Raw genomic sequence first — 23,747 nt, 5'->3', positions numbered from 1 at the left:
CCATTGTGGCACACTCTTTGTAACTCCCTACGCAGAGTCATGGTGCTAGCTGGAATGTTGCTAGTATTTTGGAAGTCACAAATGATTCCTTCCACCGATTTCATGCGTTTTTTACAACCACTCTCCGCGATGCTCGTCTGTCCGTCACCGTCAGCACGTGGGATCTGTTTGGTCTCGGTTTACGGTTTCGTTCCTTCGTGCTTCCACTTCACGATGACGACACCGACAGTGGACATATGTAGCTTTACAAGGATCTAAATATCCTTGATGCAACTCTTCAAGGCACTCCGTCTTCAGGCCAGAAATGGCCCATCGGGACCATCCGACCGCCGTCACATCCTCAGCTCAGGATGCAGATTGGAGGGGCATGTGGTCAGCACACCGCTCTCCCAGTCGTTATGATAGTTTTTTTTTTTTTTTTGACCGGAGCCGCTACTATTCTGTCCAGTAGCTCCCCAATTGGCATTACGATGGTGAGTGCACCCCGAAAAATGGCAACAGCTCATGGCAGCCAGGATGGTCACCCATCCAAGTACCGGCCACACCCGACAGCGCTTAACTTCGGTGATCTGAGGGGAACCGGTGTATCCACTGCGGCAAGGCCGTTGCCCTGATGTAACTCTTATTCACGTGATATTCGATGTCTAGTCCACGTTCGAAATCACTGAGCTCTCTTGAGCAACCAGTTCTGCCACACCGTGCAGCCCTTCGTAATATGCAGAGGAACGTTTATCATCCCACATTGCTGTACCAGTCGTCGGGTTTCGATCCCTGCCCACCCTGTCTCCACCGGCTCGAAGCTGACCTCACTACCTTCTTTATAGATATAAAAACAGTCGGTATAAAAAAACGCAAGTGACCCAAAAAAAGCGCCGCAAAAAAGTGGCCGAGTGGTTCAGGTGTTGGAATGCTCATCCAATATGCTCTGCACGCATGGGTTCGGATCCCATTCTCGGCGAATATTTTTAAATATCTTTGTGGGGGGATAGCTTATATTAGGCGCATTTGGATGACTTAGCAGACAGTGTCTTGTTCACAGACTCATCATTTCAAAAAGCTGTGGTTCGAATTCTCGTCATTTTGATCTTAGTTTTTATTTTTTAGACGTCCGTTCCCTAGTTCTCGTCGTTTTGTCATTTTGTCACATGACACTAGCCTATTACATGACAGTGGGATACATTAAACTGCGTGTATGTGTCTACATTGGGGAGCAAAATAACTGATGATGGTCGAAGTAGAGAGGATATAAAATGTAGACTGGCAACAGCAAGGAAAGCGTTTCTGAAGAAGAGAAATTTGTTAACAGCGAGTATAGATTTAAGTGTCAGGAAGTCGTTTCTGAAAGTATTTGTATGGAGTGTAGCCATGTACGGAAGTGAAACATGGACGATAAATAGTTTGGACAAGAAGAGAATAGAAGCTTTCGAAATGTGGTGCTACAGAAGAATGCTGAAGATTAGATGGGTATATTACGTAACTAATGAGGAGGTATTGAATAGAATAGGGGAGAAGAGGAGTTTGTGGCACAACGTGACAAGAAGAAGGGACCGGTTGGTTGGGCATGTTCTGAGGCATCAAGGGATCACAAATTTAGCATTGGAGGGCAGCGTGGAGGGTAAAAATCGTAGAGGGAGACCAAGAGATGAATACACTAAGCAGATTCAGAAGGATATAGGTTGCAGTAAGTACTGGGAGATGAAGAAGCTTGCACAGTATAGAGTAGCATGGAGAGCTGCATCAAACCAGTCTCAGGACTGAAGACCACAAAAACAACAACAACATGTGTCTACAATCCGTGTAGGGCACAAACGTAACTGGTCTTGTCAAGTTCATGTATGGCGGCTTCCCGGTGGAGTATACAAACGAGGAATACGTATCTTCGTCCACAAATAATGGATAGAGGTCGTCCAAGGGCTAGTCGTACTCCATAGAGGACACGATTCTTGAAACCGCTCACCAATCAACTCGGTAAAGTACCCACAATATTGCAAAGCAGTTACAGGTATTTCAAAGACTGGTTACTGAAATGTTATACGATGAAGAACTACAAAAAAAAAAAATGGTTCAAATGGCTCTGGGCACTATGGGACTTAACACATGTGGTCGTCAGTCCCGTAGAACTTAGAACTACTTAAACCTAACTAACCTAAGGACATCACACAACACCCAGTCATCACGAGGCAGAGAAAATCCCTGACCCCGCCGGGGAAGAATTACATTCATACCACTACGCATTGTCTCAACACTAGCGGCAGCGGGCAGAAGACCACGTCGAAGAGTACAGTTTTGTGAATGGCTTTTGCACCGAGTGGAAGATAATAAATATTTTATAAATAACGTGGTATGCACTGACGAATGTAGCTTCACTCGTGACGATATTTTCAACCTTCGCAAAAGCCAGGCACGGTTTAACATAAACCTGTTGGCTGGAACAGTGGGAGGAGTGCTTTTCGCCCTCGCCTATTGCCAGACAATTTTAATGCACTCCTGTACCATACGTTTCTTTGCACTACTTTGCCTGACGCATACGAAAACGTTCCACTTGGTATTCGGTGACAGCAAGGTGGTGCACTTTCACACATTGTAATGAATGTGCATAATTATTTAAATGAAGCGTCTCCAGTAACGAATTGGTCGTCTAGATCCAATGTTATGGCCTCCATGTTCCCCGAACATTAATCCAATGCAGGTAGTAACGTCGCCTTTGGAAATTACGAATGACAGTGCTGGAAAAACTCTTACGTTATTTGATTTTCAAACAGCTGAGCAAAACTCAACGTACTCAGTTTTCTCTTTTCTTACTTTGGTCATCACTAAACTGACACACAATATTTCTTAGCGCAACGCAATCTGTCTTTCAATAATACCTTCAAAAGAATGGCCCTGACTAACAATAACCTTTACCTTTCATTAATAACTTACCTCACAAAAATCTTCGGTTCTCGAACAGGGGAAAGCTTCCTAGATATAGGTGGTACTGGGGAAATGAAATACCCAGGGCGGACCAAAAACCAATAAACCCAGTGGTGTCTGTTCAGCATCTGGCGGCCAGTGGTCAGCGTCTGGTCCTCTAGTTGAGGCGGCTGCACAAAATCTTCTCGAACTCAAAAATCGAGTCGTATACCTGTGGTCTCAACAGAGATCACCACAAAAACTAAAATTCAACTTGAACGCATGATGGAAAAGACGACCACAGAGTCACTACCCCAGGCACCAGTCGATAGACTCGCTTCTCCTGATCATCGGATTCTGGGGGATCAGCGACACCATGCGGAGAAGAATCGGAGCTTCTCAAAAACTCGTCACACTCTCAAAACGAAACGTAAAAATTTTATTGGTACAATTAATGTGAACACCCTCACTAAAACAGGCAAATTAAAGCAACTCACCAACGCAATGGGAAAATTTAACCTGAAAATCACTGCACTGCAAGAGATAAGATTCACAGATGAAGGACACTTTAACACAGAGAATTACAGGATCTACAAGGGCAAACCTGCCATAAAAGTAAGAGACAAACTATCACTTTTCGGAACAGGATTCGCCGTACACACTTCTGTACTCGACTCAGTTATTGACTTCACGTCTCCCAATGAAAGAGTCTCCCTGTTATCAGTAAAATCAGCTAATAAAGCATACACTCTGATCAATGTGCACGCCCCCACAAATCACCACAATAAAATCTATCCTGAAACAGTGGACAATTTCTGGGAAACACTAGAAGAAACAACAAATAAAGTACCTAAGCACCATGTGAAAATCTTAGTAGGCGATTTTAATGCACAATTAGCGAAGGAAAAAAAAATTCAGAGATACCACTGGACCCCACACCAAACACAAACGTACCAACAAGAATGGTGAAAAACTAATCGACTTCTGCAGAAACTTTGGACTTAAAATAATGAGTACCCAGTTTCAAAAACCTGCACATAAATTAACCACATGGAGATCACCCAGTCTTAGACAGGGTGAATACCAAATAGACCATGTCGCAATTTCCAAAGAAAACATAAAAGAAATTCAAAACATCAGAACCCGCAAAGGTGTCTTTGAATCAGATCATCATCTTCTCCAAATAAAAACAAAATTCCAACCCAACAGAATGCTAAAAAGGCCACCCAAAAGTACCAAACCAGATCCGGAATATCTGCAACTGAACAAAGAAAAAATCATCATGCAAATTAATCAGGAAAAATCAACAGACTGGAAGAAACTAACAGAGAAAATTCAGGAAGCCCTCAAATTAGGACAACCCCCTCGCAACAGGAAACATCGCTGGTGGAATGCAACCTGTGATGAGGCAGTTGACTACCGAATAACTGCATGGAAAAAATTTAGCAGTCACAAAACTGAAGAAAACTGGGAGAACTTTCTTAAAACCCAAAAACAGACCTCAAAAATAATTAGAAAAGAAAAACGGGGATATGACAACAACAGACTCTCTGAAATCCAGCAGGATTTCATCAAAAATAATACAAGAAATTTTTATAAGACTTTCAGAGAAAACTTACAGGGATACCAAGCGCCTAGCTTGATTTCATCAAAAATAATACAAGAAATTTTTATAAGACTTTCAGAGAAAACTTACAGGGATACCAAGCGCCTAGCTTGTGCTTCAAGAAACCCGATGGCTCTTTGGAAACCAACACGAAAAATAACTGCAAAATCTTAGCCCAATATTTCAGTTCCCTCCTCAACTGCGACCACCCCAAGAAAACTTGTCTTCTCTTCTCCAGTATTCACACACCCAGACTCACATGCCCCGGATCTTGAAGAAATTATGGAGATAGTCAAGCAGTTGAAAAATAACAAAGCACCAGGAGAAGATGGGATCATTGCTGAGTTCTGGAAACTAAACGATCCTATACTTATGCAGAAATTACACCGTATAATATCAGACATATGGATAACGGAGCAGATACCAGAGGACTGGAAATGCGCTCTAATTCACCCGCTACACAAAAAGGGCGACAAGACAGACATGAACAATTACAGAGGAATTTCCCTGCTCCCAGTCGCTTACAAAATCCTTTCCAAAGCGCTTTTAAACAGGATAGAATCCCAAGCAGATACACTAATTGGTGAATACCAGGCCGGATTCAGAAAAGGACGGTCATGTGCGGAACAGATCTGGTGCTTAAAGACAATATTACAAATGAGGAAATGCAGAAACACAGTAGTTACATTCATCGACTTCAGGAAAGCATATGATTCAGTGGACCGTGGAACCCTGTTTAAAATCATGGAAGAATTTGGGATCGACCGAAAGACACGAAAAATCACAGAACAGACACTTACAGGAACAACGGCCAAAGTGAAATTCATGGGCGAAGTATCAGAACCCTTCGAAATCAAATCTGGAGTCCGACAGGGGGACGGACTATCCCCAATCCTTTTCAATATTGTTCTAGAAAAGATAATCAGGGAATGGGAACCTCACGTAAAGGGTATCCAAATTGGTATCAAGAAAGAGAACCGAATTAAAGTCAAGTGCCTTGCTTTCGCTGACGATATTGCAATTATCACCAATAACAGAACAGAAGCGATTCACGCAGTGGAAAAACTACATGAAATTTCACAAAAAACCGGACTACAGATATCTTATGAAAAAACCCAATATATGGTAAGGCAGCCAGAAAATAAATCCCCTTTAATAACAAAATATGGTAAAATTGCACAAGTCTGCCATTTTAAATACCTCGGTGAAACTATACAGTCCTCAGGATTAAACCGAATTGCCAATGAACAAAGAATCACCAAGCTCCAGAAAGCCTACAAGCTAACATGGACGCATTACAACAAGAAGTGCATTTCGACAGACGCAAAATTAAGGCACTATACAACAGTGATTCTTCCAGAAGCAATCTATGCAGCTGAAACAATGGTGATTGATGGTCATTCTAAAATGAAGGAAATAGAAAAGCAGGAAAGAAAAATTCTCAGGAAGATTTACGGTCCAATCAACATAAATGGCATTTGGATGAAGAGGAGCTCTATAGAAAGATCAACATAGTAACAGATGAAATCAGAAAGCGCCGAGTCAAATTTTATACACACATCTACAGGATGGAAGAGTCCAGAACAGCAAAGAAATTATTCAATATTATAACAAGGAGTAAATGTGGCACGGAATGGCTGAAAGAAGTCCAGAGGGATCTACAGCAGATCAACATAAAAAATCTCGAAGATCGCACCGAGTGCCGGCATAAAATCACAAGTGTGAAGTTTGGGGAAAGAACATCGCGTCAGCCTGGTAAAAAATGGACAGAGGAACGGAAGAAGGAGCATTCTGAGAGGATGAGGAGGTTTTGGGAAGCAAAGAAGAAAAACATCCGAAGATGAAATTATGAATTCAAGTTCAATCGCTCTTCTAAAGGGGAACAATCGTTATGATAATATATATATATATATATATATATATATATATATATATATATATATATATATATATATATAGGGTGATTCAAAAAGAATACCACAACTTTAGGAATTTAAAACTCTGCAACGCCAAAAGGCAGAGCTAAGCACTATCTGTCGGCGAATTAAGGGAGCTATAAAGTTTCATTTAGTTGTACATTTGTTCGCTTGAGGCGCTGTTGACTAGGCGTCAGCGTCAGTTGATGCTAAGATGGCGACCGCTCAACAGAAAGCTTTTTGTGTTATTGAGTACGGCAGAAGTGAATCGACGACAGTTGTTCAGCGTGCATTTCGAACGAAGTATGGTGTTAAACCTCCTGATAGGTGGTGTATTAAACGTTGGTATAAACAGTTTACAGAGAATGGGTGTTTGTGCAAAGGGAAAAGTTCTGGACGGCCGAGAACGAGTGATGAAAATGTAGCACGCATCCAGCAAGCATTTGTTCGCAGCCCAGGAAAATCGACTCGCAGAGCTAGCAGAGAGCTGCAAATTCCACAATCAACTGTATGGAGAGTCCTACGAAAAAGGTTAGTTATGAAACCTTATCGTCAACTACCCGAGGTGATGGATCGGCCGCCAGGCAGCCCGTGACAGAGCACTTCATCACTGGCCTCCAAGAAGCCCTGATCTTACCCCCTGCGATTTTTTCTTATGGGGGTATGTTAAGGATATGGTGTTTCGACCACCTCTCCCAGCCACCATTGATGATTTGAAACGAGAAATAACAGCAGCTATCCAAAGTGTTACGCCTGATATGCTACAGAGAGTGTGGAACGAGTTGGAGTATCGGGTTGATATTGCTCGAGTGTCTGGAGGGGGCCATATTGAACATCTCTGAACTTGTTTTTGAGTGAAAAAAAACCTTTTTAAATACTCTTTGTAATGATGTATAACAGAAGGTTATATTATGTTTCTTTCATTAAATACACATTTTAAAGTTGTGGTATTCTTTTTGAATCACCCTATATATATATATATATATATATATATATATATATATATATATATATATATATATATATATATATATATTTCAATTCATGACGTCCATCTTTACAAATTTCCTTTTTCTGGCGGACACACGTCCAGATCGTCCGCTTATAGTAAATTCTCAAAACTCTGGCATATCTCTCTTCACATCCGCCACTGCTGGTGGCTCACCTCCAAGTGCCCAACGCTACGCGCTGTTCACATCCAAGTGCGCAACACTACACAAGCGAATATTTCAACAGTGAGTCCAACCAGCCACGGACTGCACACAGCGCAGTCAGCGATTTTCATACAGAGCACCATGTGGCGTTACCAACATATAAACCTAAACAACCTACTTCCAAGGTGTGTTGCGTAAGGTCCAGAAAAGTATGATGCAGCGAGTTGTGAAATGTTTGCCAAGTGGTCGCTTTGAACATCTGTAAAGTGAACAGTGCTCGCACGTGTACATGCCGTTTCTGTGAAAATAAGCCTTGACGTCTAACGTACATAATGAGCTGTCTAGTGTAGTCTACCTTTTGAGTGTTTGTACGTCAGTGGATACAGACGATGTTACTGCGGCCGCTATTATTTCCTACTGACTTTATTCGAGTCAAGGGCGAAACAAAGTGCTTGTTTACGGCTGCAAGAAATTCATATGACGTCTTAATGTTTAATTTTTAATTTAATTTGTGGTAAGTTCCTGTGGGACCAAACTGCTGAGGTCATCGATCCCTATGCTTACACGCTACTTAATCTAACTTAAACTAGCTTACGCTAAGGTCAACACACATCCATGCCCGAGGGAGGACTTGAATCTCCGATGGGAGGAGCCGCGCGAACCGTGGCAAGGCGCCTTGGACCTCGCGGCTACGCAGCACGGCGCTTAATGTTTAAATGAAGGTGACAGTAACAGAAAGAAATATCTACCTCTACATATATACTCCGTTAGCCACCAAGCCGTGTGTGGCGGAGGGCATAATTCGCGCCAAAGTCATATTCCCCCCCCGTTCCATTCGCGGATCGCACGAGGGAAAAACGACTGTGTGAACGCCTCAGTACGAGCTCTAATTTCCCTTACCTTTGAATGGTGATCATTGCGCGATATGAAAGTTGGTGGTAATAATATATGCTCTACATCTTCGGCGAAGATCGGATTTCGGAATTTAGTGAGCAGCCCCTTCCGTTTAGACCGTCGTCTACCTGCAAATGTGTCCCACTTCAAACTTTCTATGAAATTTGTAACGCTCTCGCTATGGCTAAATGTACCAGTCACGAATCTTGCCGCTCTGCTTTGGACCTTCTCAATCTCTTGAATGAGACCCAACTGGTAAGGGTCGCAGACAGACGAACAATACTCTAAGACTGGACGAACTGACGTGTTGTAAGCAATTTCCTGTGTTGAAGGACTGCATCGCTTCAGGATTCTACCAATAAACCGCAATCTAGAGTTCGCCTTGCCCGTTACTTGTGTGATCTGATCATTCCATTTGAGATCATTTCGAATAGTCACACCCAGATAATTGACGGATGTTACCGCTTCCAACACTGGACATTTATTTTGTACTCGTACATTATTGGGGATTTTCGCCTTGTTAAACGCAGTAGGTTACACTTACTAATATTGAGAGATAACTGCCAGTCATTACACCACGCATTTATTTTCTGCAAATCCTCATTGATTTGTTCACAACTTTCGTGTGATACTATTGTCCTGTAGACTACGGCATCATCGGCAAACAGTCTAATGCCTCTGTCAACACCATGAACCAGATCGTTTATGTAAATCGCAAAAAGCGCGAAATATTCAACAAATCGCATTGTGTATGTGTAAACTGGATTCAGTTGGATGCTTTAACTGAAAAAAAAAAGTTTGGCGCTAACACGACTCCGATGACCACGAGTCTGTATATCCGTTCTCTGCATATCTCGTCTCACTCAGCTAAAGAGATGACTGCAGTACAGCGCAGAGTTCGTGCCACCTGCTCTTGGCTATGGGTAGTTTGTTGATTTGGAGGAAGGGACCAGACAGCGAGGTCATCGGTCCCATCGGATTAGGGAAGGATGGAGAAGGAAGTCGGCCGTGCCCTTTCTTGGCAGCACTGCATGCAATTACAGCGTTAAACCTATTGATGGGACTAGATTTTGCTACATACACTATTCCTTGAACTAGGACGAGAAATCTCATGGTGCCCGCCAAGTGCGACTTTTATTCTTCACCCTATATTTCACAATATTGTTTTATGAATCTCAATGGATAATGAATATACACTACTGGTCATTAAAATTGCTACACCACGAAGATGACGCGTTACAGACGCGAAATTTAACCGACAGGAAGAAGATGCTGTGATATGCAAATGAATAGCTTTACAGAGCACTCACACAAGGTCGGCGCCAGTGGCGACACCTACAACGTGCTGACATGAGGAAAGTTTCCAACCGATTTCTCATACACAAATAGCAGTTGACCGGCGTTGCCTGGTGAAACGTTCTTGTGATGCCTCGTTTAAGGAGGAGAAATGCGTACCATCACGTTTCCGACTTTGATAAAGGTCGGATTGTTGCCTATCGCAATTGCGGTTTATCGTATCGCGACATTGCTGCTCGCGTTGGTCGAGATCCAATGACTGTTAGCAGAACATGGAATCGGTGGGTTCAGGAGGGTAATACGGAACGCCGTGCTGGATCCCAACGGCCTCGTATCACTAGCAGTAGAGATGACAGGCATGGCTGTAACGGATCGTGCAGCCACGTCTCGATCCCTGAGTCAACAGAAGGGGACGTTTGCAAGACAACAACCATCTGCATGAACAGTTCGACGACGTTTGCAGCAGCATGGACTATCAGCTCGGAGACCATGGCTGCGGTTGCCCTTGACGTTGCATCACCGACAGGAGCGCCTGCGATGGTTTACTTAACGACGCACCTGGGTGCATGAATGACAAAACGTCATTTTTTCAGATGATTCCAGGTTCTGTTTACAGCATCATCATGGTCGCATCCTGTGTATTACCCGGCGTGATGGTATGGGGTGCCATTGGTTACAAGTCTCGGTCACCTCTTCTTCGCATTGACGGCACTTTGAACAGTGGACGTTACACTTCAGATGTGCTACGGCCCGTGGCTCTACCCTTCATTCGATCCCTGCAAAACCCTACATTTCAGCAGGATAATGCACGACCGCACGTTTCAGGTCCTGTATGGACGTTACTGGACACAGAAAATGTTTTACTGCTGCCCTGGCCAGCACATTCTCCAGATCTCTCACCAATTGAATACGTCTGGTCAATGGTGGCCGAGCAACTGGCTCGTCACAATACGCCAGTCACCACTCTTGATGAACTGTGGTATCGTGTTGAAGCTGCATGGGCAGCTGTACCTGTACACACCATCCAAGCTCTGTTTGACTCAATGCCCAGGCGTATCAAGGCCGTTATTACGGCCAGAGGTGGTTGTTCTGTGTACTGATTTCTCAGGATCTGTGCACCCAAATTGCGTGAAAATGTAATCACATGTCAGTTCTAGTATAATATATTTGTCCAATGAATACCCGTTTATCATCTGCATTTCTTCTTGGTGTAGCAATTTTAATGGCCAGTGGTGTAGTCACATGTCTGATAAAAAAAAAGAAATCGACGCAATAGCAACCTTTCCGTGGGATGTTTGTAATATGGCAGGTTGTTAGGTACTCGGTGGGGTCAGAGCGGCAGGCCACTGTGGTGAGCAGTGCACTTGTTGCAGGCGCTGCTGTCGCTGGTGCAGCGGCTGGGCGCCCGCCAGCTGGTGGCGGTGCGAGCGGCGGACGCGATAGCTGCGCGCCAGGCTGAGGACCTGCTGGCCGCCGCCAAGGCTGCCAACATCTGCGTCCTGCGGCCGCCGCTCGACACCACAGGACTCTCCGCGCTACACGGTAAGCACCACAACTCTAGAGCGGGCGGCGCAATGGCTCTAAGTAGGTCAGCTGGAAAGGGCGAAGGTAAGGGGACTGAGGAGTCACGTACAGTGACAGGTACAATATATGTACTGTATGTTGTAGCATTCATATGTTACAGACCTGAAAAGTTCTGTGGATCTACAACAACTCTGGTCGCACATTACTTGTCCATGTAGTTTCCAAATCCCCATCATCTCTAGATTTCCCTTGGCGTCCTCATTTGCCATTATAGACAGCTCTTACAAGCTTCCTCACACCTAGCCTAAGCATATTGTCGCCAAAACTGCCTTACATACACTGACCATCTAACGTAAAACTTTAAAACCAGCCGACCTGTCCCTCTAATACAGGGGTTCCCAACAAAATTTTCTCGAGGACCCCCTCATCAAGCATGATTGGTACCTTGTCATATCACAGTATCAAGTAACTAGAAAAAACAAATTAAGATTTTTTTATACGCTTTCTATTTTTGGAACTTAGAAAAAACATTGACTTATTCATTATAAAAAAAAATATTGAGCGGCCAAAACTAAAAATCTGTTATAATACGAAATATATTCAATATATTTTTTATTCTAATAGCATCTTGCGGCCCTCTGTCATAGCTCGCGGACCCATGGGGGTCCGCGGACCACCTGTTGGGAACCACTGCTCTAGTATATGCATGAACTTTTAAACAACCTTCAGAGCATCAGTTTCCGGACAAATTGCGAATTGGTGTCTCTGAGCAGTATCTACCCTAGCATAAACGAGAGACTTGTCCCATCTAACTTACTCCAGACGTATAACACTAAGCTCCTTTTCCACAAAATGTGAAATGACTGTCTTCATGAAGCCAATTTTAAGATACACCATTCAAGGAACTGTCTATCATCTAATGTCATAACTGAAGATTTAATCCGTCTCGTCGAAACTGTCATTCAAAATATTCACTCCTGCGACTGACCTCATCTCCTTCTCCAAACCACTTGACTGTTCGTTCGATATTTCATTCAAATGCCATCAACAAATAATCCCAGATCCATTACAATTGCCGGCCGTTGTGGCCGAGCGGTTCTAGGCGCTCCAGTCTGGAACCGCACGACCGCTACGGTCGCAGATTCGAATCCTGCCTCGGGCATGAATCTGAGTGATGTCCTTAGGTTAGTTAGGTTTAAGTAGTTCTAAGTTCTAGCCTACTGATGACCTCAGAGCCATTTGAATCATTTGAAAAGACCTGTTGGTGGTGTCGTCATCTGTTCCTCAATAGCATAAGACGTTCTACAGTAAACTTTGCAACATTTGGTCCCAAGAATTGAATTGTGTGAGAAACAGAAGCCAATACTGAGCGATTTTTTCTCGAATTTAATTTTGTTACTCTCTTGTAAAAATTTAAAACATCTGAGAAATTGTTTTTGTTGGCTCCATTTATGCTACTTAAATTATGCTAGTTAAACCATTACTGCTGTATTACTGTACATGTATTGTCGAAAATGAAATTTAGTGCTTCAGTATTAATGACACTTGAAAAAAAAAAGTTTTCTCACTAGCATTTAAAGGAATTTCGCTCTTGGGCTGTACTTACAAGTTTTTTCCAGGATTTTACAAAATAGGATCAAAGAACTGTATAAGGAACTGGGGAAATATCAAGGAGGCTTCAGACCTTGAACAAACTGTGCCGGACAAACAATTTATCAGAAATTAGTTATGGCTTATTACAGCAAATGAAACAAGCCTTTCTCAATTATATTTATAGATTTTAAGAAAGCAAATGATTCTAGTCATAGGTCCTCACTGTTAAAAAGTTTGAGACATTTTGGATTCCACCCAAAATTTGTGAAACTGATAGAACTTACGTTAACAAATACAAATTCGAAAATTAAGTCCAGAGGAGAACTTTCTTAATCATTCTTGGTAAAAACTGGTTAAGGCAGGGTGGCCAATAAAAATTAACAAACAGAGAATGGAAAGGGTGGTTTCGGATAAGGAGAGAAGGGCACGATACGAAAGTATGAAAGAATATTGGGCCAAAAAAAAAAAAAAAAAAACGAACCCAATTCATAAGATTGACTAAAGTGGTCCAATGTTGTGAAAAAAAAATGGCACTTATAACCGGTCAGTTCCCTAGTATGTCGCCTAGAACGTTCTTAATAAATTATTTTCTAATGTCTCCCATTTTTCTGTAATAACGAGGTGACCAGCAAAGTATTGTGGTATCAAAATACCTTCTCAATTTTTTGGATACAAACAAGTTATGTACAAACAAAGATACATTGTTTGTCGCTTAGAACGTTTGACATTTCCAGTCTTCAATTGTCTTGTAGACTCAGTGGGTTAGAGTTGTGCGGTTAAGGCCAAGTATTGGTCCCGCTACGGCATGACTACTCTAGCTAGACCTTGTACTGGTCTATGACGAACATTTCCTGTCTATTAGAACCAGCGCCGATGCCTTGAAATCACACTTTGTGCCACATTCATTGTTGCTGAGGTTGTGGTTTCCGTCTGACCGCATTCAGGGCGTCTGGTTCGTGCGGACAGCTTCACGGTCACTTAATCTCCATTCACACGACTGATTTTCTTGTCTCAAGCGATTACTACGACAGCTTGTGGCAAGTGAGTCTACTGCAACGCCTCTGGCGCGTTAAGGAGAGTCGTTCGGTATTTGCACATCGACGACAAAATTATGCTATTCTGGCAGTACTGAGGATGAAAGTGGGTTATGAGGGGCCGTACCTCGTGCAGAAAGTTGGAATATAGTTACACAAGTAAGCTTTGACGGGCTAACAGTGATGAAGTTTATTAATTAGCATAACAAAATACATAGTGGATATTCCTGATGAGACTTGTACGGCAAGTTATTCAGACTGCTGAGAATTGAAAGAATAGGATAGGTGTCGTTTAAAAACATGAAAACATCAATATTTATTCGTCCAAGAAAATATACAGGTACAAGCACGCCATAAATGCTGAGGAAGCAGTAGGTAACGTCTTTTTTACGGCTCGCCAGGGCCCATCAACACCGACGTTGGACCGTTAATTTTTGGAAATTTGAGGTACATCTACATCTACACGGATACTCTGAAAATCACATTCAAGTGCCTTGCAGAGGGTTCATCGAACCACCTTCACAATTCTCTATTATTCCAATATCGTATAGCGCGCGGGAGAATGAACACCTATATCTTTCCGTACGAGCTCTGATTTCCCTTATTTTATCTTGGTGATCGTTCTTCCCTATGTAAGTCGGTTCAACAAAATATTTTCTCAGTCGGAGGAGAAAGTTGGTGACTGGAATTTCGTGAGAAGATTCCGTCGCAACGAAAAACGCCTTTATTTTAATGATGTCCATCCTAAATCCTGTATCATTTCTGTGACACTCTCTCCCATATTTCGCGATAATACAAAACTTGCTGCCTTTCTTTGAACTTTTTCGATGTACTCAGTCAGTCCTATCTGGCAAGGATCCCACACCGCGCAACAGTATTCTAAAAGTGGACGGACAAGCGTAGTGTAGGCAGTCTCCTTAGTAGGTCTGTTACATTTTCTAAGTGTCCTGCCAATAAAACGCAGTCTTTGGTTAGCCTTGCCCACAACATTTTCTGTGTGTTCCTTCCAATTTAAATTGTTCGTAATTGTAGTACCTAGGTATTTAGTTGAATTTACGGCCTTTAGATTAGACTGATTTATCGTGTAACCGAAGTTTAACGCGTTCCTTTTAGCACTCATGTGGATGACCTCACACTGCCACTTTTCGCACCATTCCGATATTTCTTCTAAATCGTTTTGCAGTTCATTTTGATCTTCTGATGAATTTATTAGTCGATAAACGACAGCGTCATCTGCAAACAACCGAAGCCGGCTGCTCAGATTGTCTTCCAAATCGTTTATATAGATAAGGAACAGCAAAGGGCCTATAAAACTACCTCGGGGAACGCCAGAAATCACTTCTGTTTTGCTCGGTGGCTTTCCGTCAATTACAACGAACTGTGACCTCTCTGACAGGAAATCACAAATCCAGTCACATAACTGAGACGATATTCCACAAGCACGCAATTTCACTACGAGCCGCTTGTGTGGTTTTTTTTTTTTTTTCATCAGTCTACTGACTGGTTCGATGCGGCCCGCCACGAATTCCTTTTCTGTGGTAACCTCTTCATCTCAGAGTAGCACTTGCAACCTACGTCCTCAATTATTTGCTTGAAGTATTCCAATCTCTGTCTTCCTCAACAGTTTTTGCTCTCTACAGCTCCCTCTAGTACCATGGAAGTCATTCCCTCATGTCTTGGCAGATGTCCTATCATCGTGTCCCTTCTCCTTATCAGTGTTTTCCACATATTCCTTTCCTTTCCGATTCTGCGTAGAACCTCCTCATTCCTTACCTTATCAGTCCACCTAATTTTCAACATTCGTCTATAGCACCACATCTCAAATGCTTCGATTCTCTTCTGTTCCGGTTCTCCAACAGTCCATGTTTCACTACCATACAATGCTGTACTCCAGACGTACATCCTCAGAAATTTCTTCCTCAAATTAAGGCCGGTATTTGATATTAGTAGACTTCTCTTGGCCAGAAATGCCTTTTTTGCCATAGCGAGTCTGCTTTTGATGTCCTCCTTGCTCCGTCCGTCATTGGTTATTTTGCTGCCTAGCAGAATTCCTTAACTTCATTGACTTCGTGACCATCAATCCTGATGTTAAGTTTCTCGCTGTTCTCATTTCTACTACTTCTCATTACCTTCGTCTTTCTCCGATTTACTCTCAAACCATACTGTGTACTCATTAGACTGTTCATTCCGTTCAGCAGATCATGTAATTCTTCTTCACTTTCACTCAGGATAGCAATGTCATCAGCGAATCGTATCATTGATATCCTTTCACCTTTTATTTTAATTCCACTCCTGAACCTTTCTTTTATTTCCATCATTGCTTCCTCGATGTACAGATTGAAGAGTAGGGGCGAAAGGCTACAGCCTTGTCTTACACCCTTCTTAATACGAGCACTTCGTTCTTGATCGTCCACTCTTATTATTTCCTCTTGGTTGTTGTACATATTGTATATGACCCGTCTCTCCCTATAGCTTACCCCTACTTTTTTCAGAATCTCGAACAGCTTGTACCATTTTATATTGTCGAACACTTTTTCCAGGTCGACAAATCCTATGAAAGTGTCTTGATTTTTCTTTAGCCTTGCTTCCATTATTAGCCGTAACGTCAGAATTGCCTCTCTCGTCCCTTTACTTTTCCTAAAGCCAAACTGATCGTCACCTAGAGCATTCTCAATTTTCTTTTCCATTCTTCTGTATATTATTCTTGTAAGCAGCTTCGATGCATGAGCTGTTAAGCTGATTGTGCGATAATTCTCGCACTTGTCAGCTCTTGCCGTCTTCGGAATTGTGTGGATGATGCTTTTCCGAAAGTCAGATGGTATATCGCCAGACTCATATATTCTACACACCAATGTGAATAGTCGTTTTGTTGCCACTTCCCCCATTGATTTTGGAAATTCTGAAGGAATGTTTTCAATCCCTTTTGCCTTATTTGACCGTAAGTCCTCCAAAGCTCTTTTAAATTCCGATTCTAATACTGGATCCCCTATCTCTTCTAAATCGACTCGTGTTTCTTCTTCTATCATATCAGACAAATCTTCACCCTCATAGAGGCTTTCAATGTATTCTTTCCACCTATCTGCTCTCTCCTCTGCATTTAACAGTGGAATTCCCGTTGCACTCTTAATGTTACCACCGTTGCTTTTAATGTCACCAAAGGTTGTTTTGACTTTCCTGTATGCTGAGTCTGTCCTTCCGGCAATCATATCTTTTTCGATGTCTTCACATTTTTCCTGCAGCCATTTCGTCTTAGCTTGCCTGCACTTCCTATTTATTTCATTCCTCAGCGACTTGTATTTCTGTATTCCTGATTTTCTCGGAACATGTTTGTACTTCCTCCTTTCATCAATCAACTGAAGTATTTCTTCTGTTACCCATGGTTTCTTCGCAGCTACCTACTTTGTACCTATGTTTTCCTTCCCAACTTCTGTGATGGCCCTTTTTAGAGATGTCCATTCCTCTTCAACTGTACTGCCTACTGCGCTATTCCTTATTGCTGTATCTATAGCGTTAGAGAACTTCAAACGTATCTCGTCATTCCTTAGTACTTCCGTATCCCACTTCTTTGCGTATTGATTCTTCCTGACTAATGTCTTGAACTTCAGCCTACTCTTCATCACTACTATATTGTGATCTGAGTCTATATCTGCTCCTGGGTACGCCTTACAATCCAGTATCTGATTTCGGAGTCTCTGTCTGACCATGATGTAATTAATTGAAATCTTCCCGTATCTCCCGGCCTTTTCCAAGTATACCTCCTCCTCTTGTGATTCTTGAACAGGGTATTCGCTATTACTAGCTGAAACTTGTTACAGAACTCAATTAGTCTTTCTCCTCTTTCATTCCTTGTCCCAAGCCCATATTATCCTGTAACCTTTTCTTCTACTCTTTCCCCTACAACTGCATTCCAGTCGCCCATGGCTATTAGATTTTCGTCCCCCTTTACATACTGCATTACCCTTTCAATATCCTCATACACTTTCTCTATCTGTGTGGTACCGTGTCAAAAGCCTTCTGGAAATGCAGAAATACGCAATCGATCTGTCATCCCTTGTCAATAGCACTCAGCACTTCATGTGAATAAAGAGCTAGTTGTGTTTCACAGGAACGATGCTTTCTAAACCGATGTTGACTGTGTGTCAATAGATCGTTTTCTTCGAGGTAATTCATTATGTTCGAACACAATATATGTTCTAAAATCCTGCTGCATATCGACATTAACGATATGGGCCTGTAATTTAGTGGATTACTCCTACTACCTTTCTTGAATATTGGGTGACCTGTGCAAGTTTCCGGTCTTTGGGTACGGATCTTTCGTCGTGCGAACAGTTGTATATGATTGTTAAGTATGGAGGTAATGCATCAGCATACTCCGAAAGGACCGTAATTGGTATACAGTCTGGACCAGAAGACTTGATTTTATTATTGCTTCACTACTGGCTTGATTCAAATGGCTCTGAGCACTATGGGACTTAACATCTTAGGTCATCAGTCTCCTAGAACTTAGAACTACTTAAACCTAACTAACCTAAGGACATCACACACATCCATGCCCGAGGCGGGATTCGAACCTGCGACAGTAGCGGTCTCGCGGTTCCAGGCTGAAGCGCCTACAACCGCTCGGTCACTCCGGCCGGCTGCTTCACTACTCCGAGGATATTTACTTCTACGTTAGATCTTATGGGACCAAACTGCTGAGGTCATCGGACCCTAAGCTTACACAGTACTTAACCTTACTTGCGCTACCGACAACACACACATACACCCATGCCCGAGGGAGGACTCGAACCTCCGACGGGAGGAGCTGCGCGAACCGTGACAGGACGACCAGACCGCGCAGCTATATCGAGCGGCCGACTGTTGATGACTGGAAACATATTGCCTGGTGGGACAAGTCTCTTTTCAATTTGTATCGAATGGATGGAAGTGTACGGGTATGGAGAGAACCGCATGAACCCATGGACCCTCCATGTCACCAGGGAACTATTCGATCCGGTGGAGGTTCTGTAATGGTGTGAGGCGGGTAGTTGGAGTAATGTGTGGGCCCTGATACGTCTATATGCGACTCTGACATGTGACACGTACGTAAGTGTCGTATCTGATCATCTGCATGCATTCATGTCTCTTGTGCATTCCGACGGACTTGGGCAATTCCAGCAGGACAATGCGACACCCCACAAGTCCATAATTTCTACAGAGAGGCTCCAAGAACACTCTTCTGCGTTTAAACACTTCCGCTGGGATGCCTTGCAACGTGTTGTTCAGAAGAGGTCTCCACCCCTCGTACTGTTACGGATTTATGGGCAGCCCTGCAGGATTCGTGGTGTCAATTCCCTCCAGCACTACTTCAGACATTAGTCGAGTACATGCCACGTCGTGTTGTGGCAATTCTTCGTGCTCGTGACTGCCCTGCGCGATATTAGGCAGGTGTACTACTTTCTTTGGCTCTTCAGTGTATGAGACGTATCCAGTTCCTTCCTAATATCTATATTTCTTTTACTTTGTATATCCTGCTATGTTCCTACGGAATTTCGTTTCGTTCGCCTGTAATCTTTTTTTTTTTTGTCTTTTTCTTTTATCAGCCAAGACTCACTTAACCGTGTTGATATAGACACAACTTTACAAAATTTAAATTCCTGCTCTTTCTTTATTTTGGAGAGATGTTCTAATGGCGTCGATTAGGTAGCTACACTACTGGCCATTAAAATTGCTACAACACGAGGATGACGTGCTACAGATGCGAAATGTAACCGACAGGAAGAAGATGCTGTGATATGCAAATGATTAGCTTTTCAGAGCATTCACACAAGGTTGGCGCCGGTGGCGACACCTACAACGTTGTGCTGACATGAGGAAAGTTTCCAACCGATTTCTCATACACAAACAGCAGTTGACCGGCGTTGCCTGGTGAAACGTTGCTGTGATGCCTCGTTAAGGAGGAGAAATGCGTACCATCACGTTTCCGACTTTGATAAAGGTCGGATTGTAGCCTATCGCGATTGCGGTTTATCGTATCGCGACATTGCTACTCGCGTTGGTCGAGATCCTATAACTGTTAGCAGAATATGGAATCGGTGGGTTCAGGAGGGTAATACGGAACGCCGTGCTGGATCCCAACGGCCTCGTATCACTAGCAGTCGAGATGACAGGCATCTTTTCCGCATGGCTGTAACGGATCGTGCAGCCACGTCTCGATCCCTGAGTCAACAGATGGGGACGTTTGCAAGACAACAACCATCTGCACGAACAGTTCGAAGACGTTTGCGGCAGCATGAACTATCAGCTTGGAGACTATGACTGCGGTTACTCCTGACGCTGCATCACAGACAGGAGCGCCGGCGATGGTGTACTCAACGATGAACCTGGGTGCACGAATGACAAAACGTCATTTTTTCGGATGAATCGAGGTTCTGTCTACAGCATCATGATGGTCGCATCCACGTTTGGCGACATCGCGGTGAACGCACATTGGAAGCGTGTATTCGTCATCGCCATACCGGCGTATCACCCGGGGTGATGGTATGGGGTGCCATTTGGTTACACGTCTCGGTCACCTCTTGTTCCCATTGACTGCACTCTGAACAGTGGACGTTACATTTCAGATGTGTTACGACCCGTAGCTCTATCCTTCATTCGATCCCTGCGAAACCCTACATTTCAGCAGGATAATGCACGATCGCATGTACGGGCCTTTCTGGATACAGAAAATGTTCGACTGCTGCCCTGGCCAGCACATTCTCCAGATCTCTCACCAATTGAATACGTCTGTTCAAATTTGGCCGAGCAACTGTCTCGTCACAATACGCCAGTCACTACTCTTGATGAACTGTGGTATCGTGTTGAAGCAGCATGGGCAGCTGTACCTGTACAATCCATCGTAGCTCCGTTTGACTCAATGCCCAGGCGTATGAAGGCCGTTATTACGGCCAGAGGTGGTTGTTCTGGATACTGCTTTCTCTGGATCTATGCACCCAAATTGCGTGAAAATGTAATCACGTGTCAGTTCTAGTATAATATATTTGTCCAATGAATACCCGTTTATCATCTGCATTTCTTCTTGGTGTAGCAATTTTAATTGGGAGTAGTGTAAATTTCTCAATTTTATCTTTTTGACTTAGGTCTCCTCTATACATTAGCATGGACCTTAAACATTTAAATCTATGTGCGAACTCTATGACCTTGATTTCTATTATTACTTTTGTCCTGACTGAGTTTCTGCCACAGAAAGCCATGGATTTTGTTTTTTGTAGTGATATTTTAAATGTTATACCAGGTGTCGATGGTTAAAGTTCCAGTTTAAAATAGACGGCGCGGTAAACTTCAGAATATGCGCACCAAAAGACGCGCGGCACACGAGTTTCCTCAAATGGTTCAAATGGCTCTAGCACTATGGGACTTAACAGCTGTGGTCATCAGTCCCCTAGAACTTAGAACTACTTAAACCTAACTAATCTAAGGACATCACACACATCCATGCCCGAGGCAGGATTCGAACCTGCGACCGTAGCAGTCGCGCGGTTCCGGACTGCGCGCCTAGAACCGCGAGACCACCGCGGCCGGCCCACGAGTTTCCTCAGTTTGCGTCCTAGACGCCCAGGCTGATGGTCTGCATGTAGGGTCGCGCGCTGCTAGTAAAGGCCCGTAACAAGAACGGTGACTGTGCGTGAGTAGCTTTGCTAAAGTTCCAGACAATCGAGTGTATGAAAAAAAGGCGCTGGTCCGGTGTCTAGTAACGGTCTGGAGAAATTCGAAAAGACAGGTTGTTTTGAAGTGCAATGTGGGAGAGGGAGGAAAACAGTTGATCTGACGTCTGTCTCAGGTGTGGCCACAGAGTTGCAGGAGGCGGCGAGCGCTGGAGTGCAAACGTGTAGTGCAAGGGGAATTGGCCAAACGTTGGACATGCCGGCAAGTGTGGCGAATAATGTCCTACGAAACATCCTACATTGATCATACAATGTAAAGTCAATACCGGCCGTGAAAGTTTACATTGTATGATCAAACGCCTTTACGGGGAGGATATGTCAGTATCTGTTCGACGATTTGAAGGAATGCGCAAGAAGAAAGCACAACTACTGTGTACCCTCACTTTCCTGTTACGCTGTAGGGACACTTCGACGGTTCCGAAATTTCTGAAGGTGAAGAGGATGTTTCGCTCGGCCCAGGCACATCGGATTTACAACCGTATGGAGTCTGCAATGCTACGTGAGAGGATTCATCAGACGCGGCGAGCACTGGCGGTAACCAGCAGTAAACTTTTTCATCTCCACTTGTTTCTTAGTAATACTATGCAGTGTGGTGACTGGAATAAGATTGACGGTCTAACATTCAAAACTATGGAAATTAGGGCAGAAATATCAGCAAACAGGCAGAAGAAGAAGTTTAATAACTTACAGAACAACATTTCTGGGGATTCAGTTGAGGACAATTCTCGAACTGTTATTAACCTGTCCCATAAAGATTTGTCAAAAGTTGAAATTTCTGTATTAGCGAAAGGAGGCAATTTTGCTGTGACGCCCCAAAACGTACCCACAGAGGATATTGTAGCAAATATTGAGGCCGGTATCCGTCAGCTTCCACAGCAGTCCGCTGACGTAATTAGGATGGAAACGGCTAGGATTTTACGCACATCTAAGCCACCTAAGAGTAATTTGTCGCAGGCTCAAAGGAAGGCGCTGAGGGATATAAATGGAGATAAAAACATTATTGTTCTTAATGCAGATAAAGGTAATGCCACCGTCATACTGAACAGTGAGGACTATCATGGAAAAATCAATGATATGTTGGTTCCCTCCAATTACAAAAAGCTCCAGAAAGATCCGACTATGAAGATTTTAAGAATGACAAATCGACTGGTGAAAGCGTCTTCATTTGGCTCCGACGATAAGAAGCTGCTTTGTAAAACAGAAGCGTACCCACCTAGACTTTATGGCTTACCCAAAGTTCATAAACCTGGGATTCCGTTGAGGCCAATTGTCAGTGCTATAGGCGGACCAACACACGAGTTAGCTAGACACCTTGCCTCAATGCTGCAGCCTTATATTGGTAGGACGGACAGTCATATTAAAAATTCAGCTCACTTCATTGACAAGTTAGAGGAAACGAGCGTGGGCCCGGATGATATCCTCGTCAGTTTTGACGTTGTGTCGTTATTTACCATGATCCCGGTAAACGAAGCTATCTTATGCATAGCGGATATTTTTCCCACCGATATTGTGGCATTATTCCGACACTGCCTCACCACAACGTACTTTCAATACAATAGTGACTTTTATGAACAGATTGATGGGGTGGCTATGGGCAGTCCTCTCAGTCCTGCTGTGGCTAACTTATTTATGGAGACTTTTGAACAACGGGCGTTGCAGACGGCCAGTAAGAGACCAGCCAGATGGTATCGCTATGTCGATGACACGTTCGTAGTATGGACACACGGAGCAGAGGATTTGGATGCCTTCCTGACACATTTAAACAGCATTAATCCGAAAATCCAGTTCACTATGGAGACAGAAAGGAATGGGCAATTGAACTTCCTGGATGTGTCTGTGATTAAACGATCGGACGGAACGTTGGGCCATAAGGTGTATAGAAAGCCCACACATACTGATCGTTATCTACACAAAGATTCAAACCACCACCCTAGACAAAAAAGAGGTGTAATGAAAACTTTGGTAGACAGGGCGCACAAACTTTGTGAACCTGTTTATTTAAAAGATGAGATTGAACATCTACGGTCAGCTTTCGTGAAGAATGGATTTTCTAGCAAGGATATAGATCGAGCACTTCGCTCTAGGCAGAGAATCAGGAGTAACGACGAACAACAGTCGTCCATGGGCAAAGTTTT

General features: G+C 43.3%; 1 pseudogene; it reads right to left on the bottom strand.

Annotated features, from left to right (window-relative positions):
• Positions 1-492: 492 nt before the first annotated feature.
• Positions 493-610, bottom strand: LOC126254180 (5S ribosomal RNA; annotated as a pseudogene).
• Positions 611-23,747: the final 23,137 nt, after the last annotated feature.

This window comes from Schistocerca nitens, chromosome 4, assembly GCF_023898315.1.
Source record: "Schistocerca nitens isolate TAMUIC-IGC-003100 chromosome 4, iqSchNite1.1, whole genome shotgun sequence".
NCBI lineage: Eukaryota > Metazoa > Arthropoda > Insecta > Orthoptera > Acrididae > Schistocerca > Schistocerca nitens.
The sequence above is the reverse complement of the archived record's forward strand: the minus strand, read 5'-3'. Positions and strand labels throughout refer to the sequence as shown.